Below are 14,359 nucleotides of genomic sequence, written 5' to 3' on the forward strand. Positions count from 1 at the left end.
CCTTCTTCTTCTCCGAGTAGTATCCGGCCACCACAAGAGCTCCAATGGAAGAGAAGGGTTCGGCCACCACAAGAGGAAGAGAGGGAGAGGATGGCCGGCCACACCAAGGAACAAAAGAGGGAGAGAAATAATAGATGTTGTGTCTTGTGAAGGCACCCTCACCCCTTCTTTTATATTCCTTGGCCTAGGTAAATTAGGAAATTTAATTACAATAAAATTTCCTTAATTCCCTTGACATGATTTAATTGAGAAAAATAAAATAATATTTCCCCAATTAATCAATGATGGCCGGCCACATCAATGGGAAGCAAATTGGACAAGTTTCAATCAATAATTAAAACTTTCCTTATTTGTTTCCGGAAATTTTAAAAATAAAATTTCTCTTCAAAAAATCTCTTCATGATTAATAAAAAGAAATTTCCATAATTTTAATTTTACAACATGTGAATAATTTTTAAAGAGAAAATAAAATATCTCACCAATCTACAAATAAGGAAAGAGATCTAATCTCTTTCTTTAATCTTTTGTAAATTTTACAAGAGAGATAATTTAATTTAAATCCTCTTTAATAAATTATTTCTTCCACATAATAAAAATTAAAATTGAAATTCTTTTTAATTTATTTTGGCCGGCCCTACTAGCTTGGGTTCAAGCTAGGGCCGGCCACCCAATATTATACCTAGGCCGGCCCTAGCTTGTTCCCAAGCTAGCTTGGCCGGCCCCTATTGGGTGGGTATAGAAGGTGGGTATAGAACTCTATAATTAAGAGGCTACGATAGGGACCGAGAGGAGGAATTGGTTTTGGTCTCCCGATAAAATTAAGCATCCCGTGTTCGCCCCGAACACACAACTTAATTTTATCAATGATAATTCATTCCACTATAGAACTATCATTGAACTACCGCACTAATCCCAAATTACATTTTTGGGCTCCTTCTTATTATGAGTGTGTTAGTCTCCCTGTGTTTAAGATATCGAATGTCCACTAATTAAGTGAGTTACTGACAACTCATTTAATTAATATCTAAGTCCAAGAGTAGTACCACTCAACCTTATTATCATGTCGGACTAAGTCCACCTGCAGGGTTTAACATGACAATTTTTATGAGCTCCTCTTGAGGACATTATCAACCTAGTATCTCTAGGACACAGTTTCCTTCTATAATCAACAACACACACTATAAGTGATACCATTTCCCAACTTATCGGGTTTATTGATTCATCGAACTAAATCTCACCCATTGATAAATTAAAGAAATAAATATCAAATATATGTGCTTGTTATTATATTAGGATTAAGAGCACACACTTCCATAATAACTGAGGTCTTTGTTCCTTTACAAAGTCAGTATAAAAGAAACGACCTCTAATGGTCCTACTCAATACACTCTGAGTGTACTAGTGTAATTATATAGTCAAGATAAACTAATACCTAATTACACTACGACCTTTTAATGGTTTGTTCCTTTCCATTTTAGTCGTGAGCTACTGTTTATAATTTATAAGGTACTGATAACATCATCTTCTGCATGTGACACCACATACTATGTTATCTACAATATAAATTATATGAACTACTACAAACAAATGTAGACAATTTGACCAAATGTGATTCTTTATTTATAATGAATGTTTACAAAACTTAGGCTTTCAGTATACACTCCAACAACATTAACAACAATTAAACTCTAATAAGCTAGATAAGCTAACAACATTTCCAGTAGGACAAATACTAATACAGTGGTCAATAAAATCTCGTTCATCCTGAACTCATTTAGGATAATCTTAAGTAGACTAGCTTTATGATTTTCCATTTGATCATATTCAAATCCTCTTCTAGATCTTCCTTAAACTCTTCAGGATCCTCTTGCTCCACATTGTGAAACAACTTCAGACACAACTCTGAATATGAGATGCACCCTTCATAGAGCCCCCATACATGGTGTGCTATCACCTTGGGATGTCCCGGCAATGATCGAATCAAAGTCCATATCCTGTAATTATCCAAGATTAGAAACTCTTCCTGCTTGAGTTTTCAGAATAATTGATCAAACTGTCCAATATGTTCCCTAACTCTGTGAATCGGGTCATATTCTATCTCCTAAATTGCTTTCCTTAGCTCATTTTTTTATACGTCGCGATATATGAGTCATCATGTATATCATTTGTGGCATCTAGAATTAAAAATAATAATGTCAGTACAAAATCGACAAATCAGTAACAAAAATTGGTTTAATTCAGTACGCACATATGCATAAAAAAAATACAGAATCTATAACCAAATAAGAAAAATAAATTTTCTTTACTTAAGGAGCTCTAGTTGGCTGACACATTGAACCAGTCAATTGGGAAATCGAATCCTGAGCATTGGCTTAATTCCTTATCCTTATTAAAACTGATCTAATTGGATCACGATCACCTAAACTTATGTATTAGTATTGTTTAACCTAAGCTCATTTAAATTAAATTCATATTTATTAATCAAATCAAGGGTCATTTGATCAATTCTTAGTTATTAGACCATCAGATCCAATTTTGATTAAATCTATCCTATTAGAATAAATCCATTTTATTTGATTAAATCTAGAAAGATCTAGTCCAATAAATCAAACTAGCTTAATTCTATAATTTTGGCCAATTTTAATTAATCCAGATTTATTTAATTAAATCATCCTAATTAGATTTAATCTGATTTGATTTAATCAAACTGATTTAATTAAATTAACCAGTAGTTTGAATCAAAGTAGGGTTAAAAGGATTAATCTGATTTAATTAAATCAACTAATAATTTAAATTAAACTAACCTAGTCTTTTCAAATGAACCAATCGGTTCAACCTGTTCATTTGCCTTTTTTCTGTTTCACGTGAGAAAGTTTTTTTTTTCCGTTAGATTTTTTTTTAAATCAAACATTTTCTCATGTTTTTATTTTCTCTTTGATTTTTTTTTTATATCAAACATTTTCTCACCTTCGTCGTAATTTTCGCCGCCCATGCCACTTTTCTTCCTGCCACGACGTGATCGCCGACATTTGCCGGCCACGGACGCCTATCGCCAACAAACCACGGCGCCCGCGACTCAAATTTCTTCTGCAATAATCTCTACCGTGATTAACGCGGTCGTCGGGCTCGGTCGTCGGGGCGTCGCCGGCCCTTGACGCAGTTGCTGGGGTGCAACACAGCCGCCGGCGCATGATGCGATCGCCGGCGCTTGTTTTCCCTCTTGCTGCTCTGCACCCGGCGACGGTAAAATCGTGATACTATCACGTTTACCTACGCAACGAGAGACTACACGGCATAGTGCCGTGATGGGGTTGCCGGTGAGAGTTCTAATTGCTGAGCGTTACTTGCTCTGGTACTATTATTGCCGTAAGAAATTCGTATGACCCAAAAACTTAGAATATTTTTGGAGAAGAAATCGAAGAAGAACTTGTCATCGTAAGAGCAATCATGAATAAACGAACAATCCTTCATCGTTCATGATCCCGTCAATCGGATGAAGGCGGGCCTCGCTGTACTGGAAGTTGACGGAAAGTCGTCGAGGCATCGGATCTACCTGGCATCCCTGGAAAGGTTCGCACGGGTGGCTGACGAAGGGAGGTGACCAGGGTGATGACAATACGGCTCTGCACACACTCAACCGAGCACCCAAGTCGTTAGAGACCAGAAACTAGGGAAAAGTCTCCGGGTCAGGCCCTCCGACGCTCAAGTCAGGTACTTTTTCCTCAGAAAAATACAGAGAAAGGATGAAAAGTAAATACTAGTGAGAAATGATGAGTGAGCGTACCTGCGTAAGGGACAAAGCCTCCCTTTTATACTGTAACGAAAATTTCTGGATCTGACAGGTGTCAGGGAATATCGACTGTCAGGCTTTGTCTGGCGGTGAATGACATGTGGCACCTTCTTATAGGCTGGCGATGGAATCAAAAGGGGTAATGAGCTCCGACTGTTTGCATATTCCCTGACACACTGATTATTCTCTAGCATTCTCTGACAGGAAGTTGCGATTCCCTGACTTGTTTGTCCTTTAGTGCCTGGATGCTAGGTCTATATTCCGCGGTCCGTATTCCAACCTGTCTCTGTATCCTGTTATCCATGACTTATACGTTCCGTCCTGTACGCCATGTCTGTATCCCGACCTGCATCTGTGATTATCCATAGCTTGTCTGTTCCGACCTGCACGCCCCGGTCTGTATCCCGACCTGCATCTGTCTAGTGTTCTCCATGGTTTGTACGTCCCGACCTGTACACCCAGGTCTGTATCCCAACCTGCCTCGGTGGTTATCCATGGCTTGTTCGTTCCGACCTGCACGCCCCGGTCTGTATCCCGACTTGCCTCTGTGGTTATCCATAGCTTGCCCGTTCCGACCTGCACGCCCAGGTCTGTATCCCAACCTGCCTCTGTGGTTATCCATGGCTTGTTCGTTCCGACATGCACAACCCGGTCTATATCCCGACCTGCCTCTGTGGTTATTCATGGCTTGTCCGTTCTGACCTGCACGCCCCGGTCTGTATCCCGACCTGCCTCTGTAGTTATCCATGGCTTGTCCGTTCTGACCTGCACGCCCAGGTCTGTATCCCGACATGCATCTGTCTAGTGTTCTCCATGGTTTGTACGTCCCGACCTGCACGTCCCGGTCTGTATCCCGACCTGCCTCTGTGGTTATCCATAGCTTGTCCGTTCCGACCTGCACGCCCCGGTCTGTATCCCGACCTGCATCTGTCTAGTGTTCTCCATGGTTTGTACGTCCCGACCTGCACGCCCAGGTCTGTATCCCGACCTGCCTCTGTGGTTATCCATGGCTTGTTCATTCTGACCTACACGTCCCGGTCTGTATCCCGACCTGCCTCTGTGGTTATCCATGGCTTGTTCGTTCCGACCTGCACGCCCCGGTCTATATCCCGACCTGCCTCTGTGGTTATCCATGGCTTGTCCGTTCTGACCTACACGCCCTAGTTGTTCTACACAAGGGGCCTTCTTTCCTTTACCTTTACTTGGCTTGTGGGCTCAGTCCTCAGCTGTACCTAGCCCAAGGGCCCGGTTCTGGACCACTACCAGGGTCGGCGCTTGTCCGATATATAATCCTATCCTTTGACCGCCCCGTCTAACCGCCCCGTCAGCTGAGACTTTGACCTTGTCCACGTAAACTTGACTTCTGACCAGCCACGAAGGCTGGACTGCTGACCTCCACATAAGCTTGACTTCTGACCAGCCACGGAGGTTTGACTTCTGACCAGCCACGAAGGCTTGACTTCTAACCATCTTGTGGTCTTGACTCCTAACCACATCATCTTACTGACCCCACGAACATGCACCGTATCACAAGCCTCCTCCTCAAGTCTAGTCGAAGGAGGCTCTAGTTCGACTGACTAGACTCAAGTCTTTTTGTTATCTGAGCTGGTTCCTGCGTCCCCATTTCTCGCTGTCTTAGGAGATGAACGGGCTCCTTCTATGTGCATGTTGACTCCTCAACTTCCGAGCGTACTTTTTTCCCATGAATGCCACATGGTTCTCCAAGCATCAACTCAAATTCCGAGGAAATCCCTTCACCTTCTCCTTTCTTATAAAAGGTCCAAGCGTCTAATACCTCAAGCTACCCTCTTGCTAATACGATATCTTGTCTCCATGGAACCTACAACAGAACCTAGCGAACTTGCTTCTTTACTTCGACAAACTTCCCATCTGCTGGAGTTATCGGCCCAGAAAGAGGAAGCCTCGCTTCAGCAAATTGCCGCTCTAACGGAATTACTGGCTCAAAAAGAAGAAATCCTGCTAGAGATGACTGCGAGCAGAGATCTTCAAGCGTCCCTTACACATGAAATAGAAAGCCTCTAGCAGGCTGCCAAATCCAGGACCCAGGCTGAAGTTGCTCTTAAGCTGAAAGCTCAATCCGACTTCCAGAGCCAAGTTCACTATATTATCTGTTTGAAGATGAAACACGAGGATGAGGTGGCTCTCCTGAAAGAGGAAGGACGGATCAAAGAAGAGACTATTGGGCAACTGAAGCGCGTCATCGATCTTATTAAGGAAGATTTGACTAAAGCTCAAGCTCATCTGACTAGGAAGAATCCAGCCTCTGGATCTAGTAGCCGTGTAAACCCTTAAAAAATGTACCCTTGATTAATGGAATAAAACCTGTTTCTTGCATTCTACTCATGGAGCAGCCCCACATCCCATTGCTCGGGCACCATTATGCTTCTATGAAACCCCTGCGTTTCTTTTTAATATTTCTAGCCAAAATAATAAAGATAACTTGCTTACTTCATCTTCTCTTTACCTCATAACATATGAGCCCCTGGGCAGGAGCAAATGAAACGCTTGAGAATGTGCTTGCGACTTGAGAATGTGCCGAGAAAATCATTGTACCGACCGGGAAGGTCGTTGGGCGTGAGAGCATAGCTCACTTATAACTCGCACTTGGGCGAGAGTCTGGGACCCGACCTAGATGGTCGTTGGGCGTGAGAGCAGCTCACTTATAACTCGTACTGGGACGAGAGTCTGGGACCCAACCTGGACGGTAGTTGGGCGTGAGAGCATGCTCACTTATAACTCGCACTGGTGCGAGAGTCTGGGACTCAACCAGAACGGGCGTTGGGCGTGAGTGCATGCTCACTTATAACTTGTACTGGGACGAGAGTCTGGGACTCGACCTGGACGGTCGTTGGGCGTGAGAGCATGCTCACTTATAACTCGTACTAGGACGAGAGTCTGGGACCCGACTTGGACGGTCGTTGGGCGTGAGAGCGTGCTCACTTATAACTCGTACTGGGACGAGAGTCTGGGACCCGACCTGGACGATCGTTGGGCGTGAGAGCATGCTCACTTATAACTCACACTGGGACGAGAGTCTGGACGGTCGTTGGGCGTGAGAGCATGCTCACTTATAACTCGCACTGAGACGAGAGTCTGGGACACCGACCTGAAAGGTCGTTGGGTGTGAGAGCATACTCACGTATAACTCGCACTGAGGCGAGAGTCTGGGACCCGACCTGGACAGTTGCTGGGCGTGAGAGCATGCTCACTTATAACTCACATTAGGGCAAGAGTCTGGGACCCGACCTGGACGGTCGTTGGGCGTGAGAGCATATTCACTTATAACTCACACTGGGGCGAGAGTCTAGGACACCGACCTGGACGGTCATTGGGCGTGAGAGTATGCTCACTTATAACTCGTCGTTGGGCGTGAGAGCATTCTCACTTATAACTCGTATTGGGACGAGAGTCTGGGACCCGACCTGGACAGTCGTTGGGCGTGAGAGCATGCTTACTTATAACTCGCACTGGGGTGAGAGTCTGGGACCCGACCTGGACGGTCGTTGGGCGTGAGAGCATGCTCACTTATAACTCGCACTAGGGCGAGAGTCTGGGACCCGACCTGTGTTGAAATGTATACTAAAAGCCTAGCTTTTGTAAACATTTATTTTGAAATAAAAGAATCATATTTGGTCAATATCTACATTTATTTGTTAAATGTAATTGTTCAATTAATTTATATAGTAGATAACATGGAGTGTGGTGTCACACTCAGAAGATCATGTTATCGATTTTTTATAAATTCTAAACAGTTGCTCACGACTAAGATGGAAAGGAACAAATCATCGGAATAGTCGTAGTGTAATTAAGTATTAGTTTATCTTGATTAATAAATTACACTGGTACATTCTAAGTGTATTGAGTAGAACCATTTAGGTAAGTTCTTTTTGTACTGACTTAATAAAAGAACTAGACTTTAGTTATTATGGAAGTGTGTGCTCTTAATCCTAATATAATAACAAGCACATTATTTAATATTTATTTCTTTGACTTATCAAAGGGTGAAGTTTAGCTCGATAAATCAATATGTCTGATAAGTTGGGAAATGATATTACTTATAGTGTGTGTTGTTGATTATAGAAGGAATCTGTGTCCTAGTTATCTAGGTTGAGAATGTCCTCAAGAGGAGCTCATAAGGATTGTCATGTTAAACCCTGCAGGTGGACTTAGTCCGACATGACAATGAAGTTGAGTGGTACTACTCTTGGAGTTAGATATTAATTAAGTGAGTTGTCAGTAACTTACTTAATTAGTGGGCATTCGTAATCTTAAACACAGGGAGACTAAAACACTCATGATAAGAAGGAGCCCATAATGTAATTTGGGATTTGTGCGGTAGTGCGATAATAACTCTATAGTGGAATGAGTTATTATCGATGAACTTATGTTGTGTGTTCCGGCCGAACACAGGATACTCAAGCTCATCAGAAGGCCAAAACCAATTTCTCCTCTAGGTCCATGTCGTAGCCTCATTATAGCCTCAAGTCCATCCAAATGTAAGGCTCTTATTGGTGTCCAAGAAGTGGGCCAGTCCAATGCTTGGTGACCAAGCAAGGGTCGGCCACATCCTCTTCTATAGGGGTCGGCCCTATTGCTTGGTGACCAATCTAGTTGGGGCCGACCACAATAATTCATACAAGGAGGGTTGTTTTGAATTTTTAAAATCTCCTCTTTATAGAAAACTATAAGTTTTAAAAGAGATATTTTAATTTTTAAAACTTTCCTTATTTGAATTAGGTCACATGTTTTAAAAGAAAGTTTAAAAGTTTTTAAAACTTTCCTTTTTTAACCATCCTCATGGTTTAAGAAAAAAGGAGGATAAGTTTTAAAATTTAAATTTTCTATCACCATGTTAAAAAAAAAAATTATAAGAGAAGTTTTAAATTTTAAAATATGGTTTTAATTTTTAGAACTTTCCTTTTTTAACCCCTACTTTAGGAAAGAGAGCTTATAAATTTTGTAAGAGAATTTATTCTTGTAAAATTTTTTAAAAAATATATTTTCTTATTCTTGATGTGGTGGCCGGCCACCTTGCTTGGAGCCCAAGCAAGGGGCCGGCTAATTATAAAAAAAATCATCATCTAATTGATTTGGTGATTGATTCAATCAAGAGGAAAGAAAAGGAAAAATAAAAGGGAAAAGGAAAAGCTAGAGGAAGATTTTAATTTTTGTAAAAATTCTTCCCTTATTTGTCTTGGGCAACTAATATAAAAGAAGGGGTGGGGAGGCTTCATGAGATACAACAATTCTTATTCTCTTGCTTGGAGAACCTCAAGTGGCCGGCCCTCCCTCTCCCCTGTCTTTTCCCTTTTGCTCTCTTCTCCTTGGTGGTGGTGGTGGCCGGTTTTTAGAGGAAGACGAAGGAAGGTTTTGGGTCGTGATCATCTTGGAGGTTCGTCGCCCACACGACGTCCAAGGAGAGGCGAGGAATACGGCAGAAGATCTCGAGGTCATTAGCATACAAAGAGAAGGTATAATTAGCAATTATTTTCCGCATCATGCTAGTTATTTTTCTTTATATGAATTCCAAATACAAGAGGCATTAGATCTAGTTTTTCAAATTAGTTTTTCGAGTCTGTGTTTTCTTCTTTTTCGAATTTATGATTCGATTGTTCTTTTTGGTTAACCTAGAGTTATTTAAGGAAATTAAATATTAGCTTTTCTTAAAAGGCTTTGTCTAGGCGGTGGTGGTTGCTCCCATATCTAAGAAGGTCATGTGCCTCGCCATGCAGTCCTGGAAGCCAATTTTGGAAATTAATATTTAATGGAATTAATAACATAGGTGGATTTGAATTAATAGTGTTAAGTTTCGCTTGTGATTCAAATCTAAACCATTCAGAACAGATAAGTTAAATTTGGAATCGATGATGCTAAGTTCCGTCTGCGATTCCTAATTTAACTTCTAAAGAACACAATAGGTTATTTAAGGAAAGGTTCGACACTTGTATAAAATTTTTATACAGTGGAACCGGTACGATTTTCCTAGGACTAACCAACAATTGGTATCAGAGCTAGGGTTTGCCTCTGTGTGTTTTGATTTTCAAATTAATTATGCACATGTCATACATAATTCAGGCGGGATAATAGTAGGATGTGCTAACTTTGTGGTTGCAAGCTCCAACTATTATGGCATTTAGATATTGTGTGTGATTGGACCCTTGGACATGTCAAGGGCATTATTTTGTGTGCATGATTGTATGTATCAAATACAACAGGAGCTGTATTATTTTTGGAATTTTATTTTTTTGATCTAGAATGCATGTACATTCCTTTATGGAATATAGGATCGATATATGTAAAATTCTATATTTGTCGCGGATCGTATCTTTGCGAGGCGTGGTGCTATTGGAGGACCAGAGGCGCAGCGGAATAAGAGGAAAGATAGATGCGACAACTCAACCCGATGGCGGTGGCTAAAGATGGCAGCAGCTAGGGTTGGAGCATACTGAAGACAATGATGGAAAATGCCATAATAGTTGGAAAATTAATTTCTAAATTTATTACTTTTATTTACTGTGAGGTTTATGTGCATGTGATGTATGCTATCATAGGTTAAAATCCTCAATTTTAAATAACTAAGTGGGAGAAGGATTTTAATAAATCCCATGGTCTCCATTACTGGTTTGTAAGTGATGCAACAAGCTTGCGTGTTGGCTCTGAGTGCCTCCCTCCACAACGGATGGGTTTGTTGCGGATCACTAGATCAAACTTCCTTTATGGATGGTTATAGGAAATTATTTAGGAGTGTGTGATCTTCTCCAACTGAAGGGGCACAATCCTATTTAATGGACTAATTATCAAGTAATGGTATACACTTAGACGCATTCAATAGTATCCTCCCCAATGGAGTCACTGCTATTGTTTTGTGTGACCAAAGTGAAACCAACTATAAATTTTATTTGTCATAAAGTTAGGATGACAAGATAATAAAATTAATGGGTCACACCCTCCTCTTACAAATGTTGAATTTGTATACGTCCACACTAATGTGGCATGCAATATTCACGGTGATTTGAGGTGTTGGTTAATTTAAAATAGTATTGTTTGAGGAATCAATATTATTCTAAATTTAGAGTCTTGACCAAGGTTTATTTTTGTGATTCTTAGGATGACTTTCAACCCACTGGCCATTATACTGAAAGAGAACAAACTTACTGGTCCCAACTATATTGATTGGAAAAGAAACCTGGACATTGTTCTTACTGCTGAAAGCTATAAGTTTGTACTAACTGAGGCTTGCCCTGATGCACCTGACGGTGACTCTACCCCAGAGGAGATTGAGTATCATAAGAAATGGGTAAAAGCTGATGAAATGGTGCGGTGTTACATTTTAGCATCAATGTCAAATGTATTGCAACATCAGCATCAAAATTTACCAACAGCTTATGATATAATGAACAATCTCAAATAACTCTTTGGACACCAAAGTCGGTCTGCTAGGCAAGAGGCAATGAGAAAGTTAATGGTGGCCACTATGTTTGAGGGAACACCCGTAAGGGATCATATCCTCAAAATAATGATCTATCTGAACGAAATACAAGTTCTTGGAGGAGAAATCGATGGGGAAACCCAGGTCGATATAATTCTCCAAACGCTACCCAGAAGTTTTGAGCAGTTCCGCCTGAACTATAACATGAACAAAAGAGAGTATACGTTGGCGGAACTTCTGACAGAACTACAGGCAACAGAAGGTATATTTCGTCAAAGTTCTCAGATTCACTATGCTGAAAATGGTTCTACTTCTAAATCGAAAGGCAAGAAGAAGAAGAAACAGGTCTTTTCAGCAAAGAGAGTGAATCAACCTCAGGGACAAAAAGCTGGAATGAAGAAACCGAAGGGCAAGTGCTTCATCTGCAAGCAGTCAGGATATTGGAATGCGGATTGTCCTCGTAGGAATCAGAACAATAAAGTTATATCTCATGCTCTAGTAGTTGAAACATGTTTAGCGGTGTTATCTACCAGCACCTGGTGTGTAGATACGGGAGCCACTGATCATGTCTGCAATTCTTTGCATGTGTTCCAGGAAACTCGATGACTATTTGATGGAGAGATAACCGTCTACATGGGCAATGCTACTAAGGTGGCGGCTGTTGCAGTGGGAGACGTCTACTTATCTTTTGATAGGAATAGAAATTTGGTTTTAAGAAATTGTCTTTATGTACTCAGTTTTAGAAAGAATTTAATTTCAGTTTCTAAACTGTATTTGGATGGATATTCAGTTTCCTTTAGTAACAATGTGGTTATAAAGAGAAATAAGGTGATTATCTATTCTGGTGCATTGGTTGGCAATTTATATACTTTAAATCCAATTTCTCCCATAAAGCAAAATATGGAAATTAATAACACATCTTCTAACTCTAATAAGATAAAAGAACCTTCGGAAATGAACCAAATATATCTTTGACATCTAAGGCTTGGTCATATTAACTTAAGTAGGATTCAAAGGCTTGTAGCCGATGGACTCTTGGGTTCATTAGAGTTGGAAAACTTTCCAACATGTGAATCCTGCTTGGAAGGTAAAATGACCAAGAGACTTTTTAAGGCCAAGGGGTATAGAGCCAAAGATGTCTTAAAACTGGTTAGTCTATCCAGGCAAGAGGTGGTTATGAATACTTCGTCTCTTTTATAGATGATTATTCAAGATATGGATACATTTACCTGATGCGCCGCAAGTCTGAATGCTTTGACAAGTTCAAAGAATATAGGGCTGATGTGGAGAAACGTCTTGGTAAAAGTATCAAGACACTACGGTCTGATCGTGGTGGCGAATACCTCTTTGGAGAGTTTAGGAATTACTTATCAGAAGTCGGGATTCAATCACAATTGTCTGCACCTTGTACACCCCAACAGAATGGTGTGGCAGAACGAAGGAATAGGACTCTTATGGAAATGGTTAGATCGATGATGAGTTATTCAAAATTACCAAATTCATTTTGGGGATATACTTTAGAAACAGCAGTATACATTCTGAATATGGTACCTTCTAAAACAGTTCCTTCTACTCACATGGAATTATGGAATGGGTGTAAGCCTAGTCTGAATCATATCCGGATATGGGGTAGTCCAGCACATGTGCTGAAGGGAGATACTGACAAGTTAGAATCACGTACAGAAGTTTGTCTGTTTGTGGGATATCCTAAGGGAACGAAAGGTGGTTTATTTTATAATCCTAAAAATCAGAAGATCATTATTAGCACCAATGCTCGATTTTTAGAAGAAGATTATGTAATGAACCATAATCCCATGAGTGAAATAGTTTTAGAAGAAATAAGAGAGGACATGTCTACTTTAATACCAACAGTACAAGATGAAGTACCACAAGAAACTGCAATACGTGTCACACATGATACACAACCAGAGATAGTGTCTCGTCGTAGTGGGAGGGTTGTGAGGCAACCTGAGAGATTCATGTTTTTGGGAGAGTCTTCCGACTTAATCCCGGGTAAACATGAACCTGATCTCCGGACATATGACGAAGCACTCCAAGATATAGATGCAGTATCTTGGCAAAAGGCAATGAATTCTGAAATAGAGTCTATGTATTCTAATAAGGTCTGAGAGCTTGTAGAACCACCTGATGGTGTAAATGCCGTTGAATGCAAGTGGATCTATAAAAGGAAAAGAGGGACAGACGAGAAGATAGAAACCTTCAAAGCAAGGCTTGGGTATACTCAGAAAGAGGGAATCGATTATGAGGAGACTTTTTGACCGATAGCCATGCTTAAGTCTATCCGGATACTCTTATCCATTGCCGCTCATATGGATTATGAGATTTGGCAAATGGATGTCAAGACAGCATTCCTTAACGGAAGTCTTGAATAAAACATCCATATGAAGCAACTAGATGGATTCATTGAAAAAGGTAAAGAGCATCTAGTGTGCAAGCTCAATCGGTCCATTTATGGACTGAAGCAAGCTTCAAGATCTTGGAACATCCGGTTTAATAAAGTAATCCAATCATATGAATTTATTCAGTGTCCGAATGAGTCTTGTGTATACAAGAAGTGTAACGGAAACGTTGTGGTATTTCTTGTACTATACGTAGATGATATTTTGTTAATTGGCAACAATGTCAAGGTATTATCAGACGTAAGGGTAAGGTTGTCCAAACAATTTGATATGAAGGACTTAGGAGAATGTGCACACATTCTTGGGATCAAAGTTATAAGGGATCGCAAGAAAAGAATGTTGTGTCTATCCCAAGCTTTATATATAGATACAATCCTTGCTCGTTTTAGCATGCAAAACTCCAAGAAAGGTTTCTTACCTTTTAGGCATGGAGTAGTCTTATCTAAAGAGATGTCTCCGAAGACATCAAAGGAGATAGAGGATATGAAGGCAGTTCCTTATGTTTTGGCTGTAGGAAGTCTTATGTATGCAATTTTGTGTACGAGACCTGATATCTGTTTTGTCGTAGGCATGGTTAGCAGATATCAGAGTAACCCTGGACAAGGACATTGGACTGTTGTGAAGCATATATTAAAGTACCTGAGATGGACTAGAGATTATATGCTAGTCTACCAAGCAGACGATTTGCTCCCTGTGGGT

Source organism: Zingiber officinale, chromosome 1B, assembly GCF_018446385.1.
Source record: "Zingiber officinale cultivar Zhangliang chromosome 1B, Zo_v1.1, whole genome shotgun sequence".
Taxonomy (NCBI): Eukaryota; Viridiplantae; Streptophyta; class Magnoliopsida; order Zingiberales; family Zingiberaceae; genus Zingiber; species Zingiber officinale.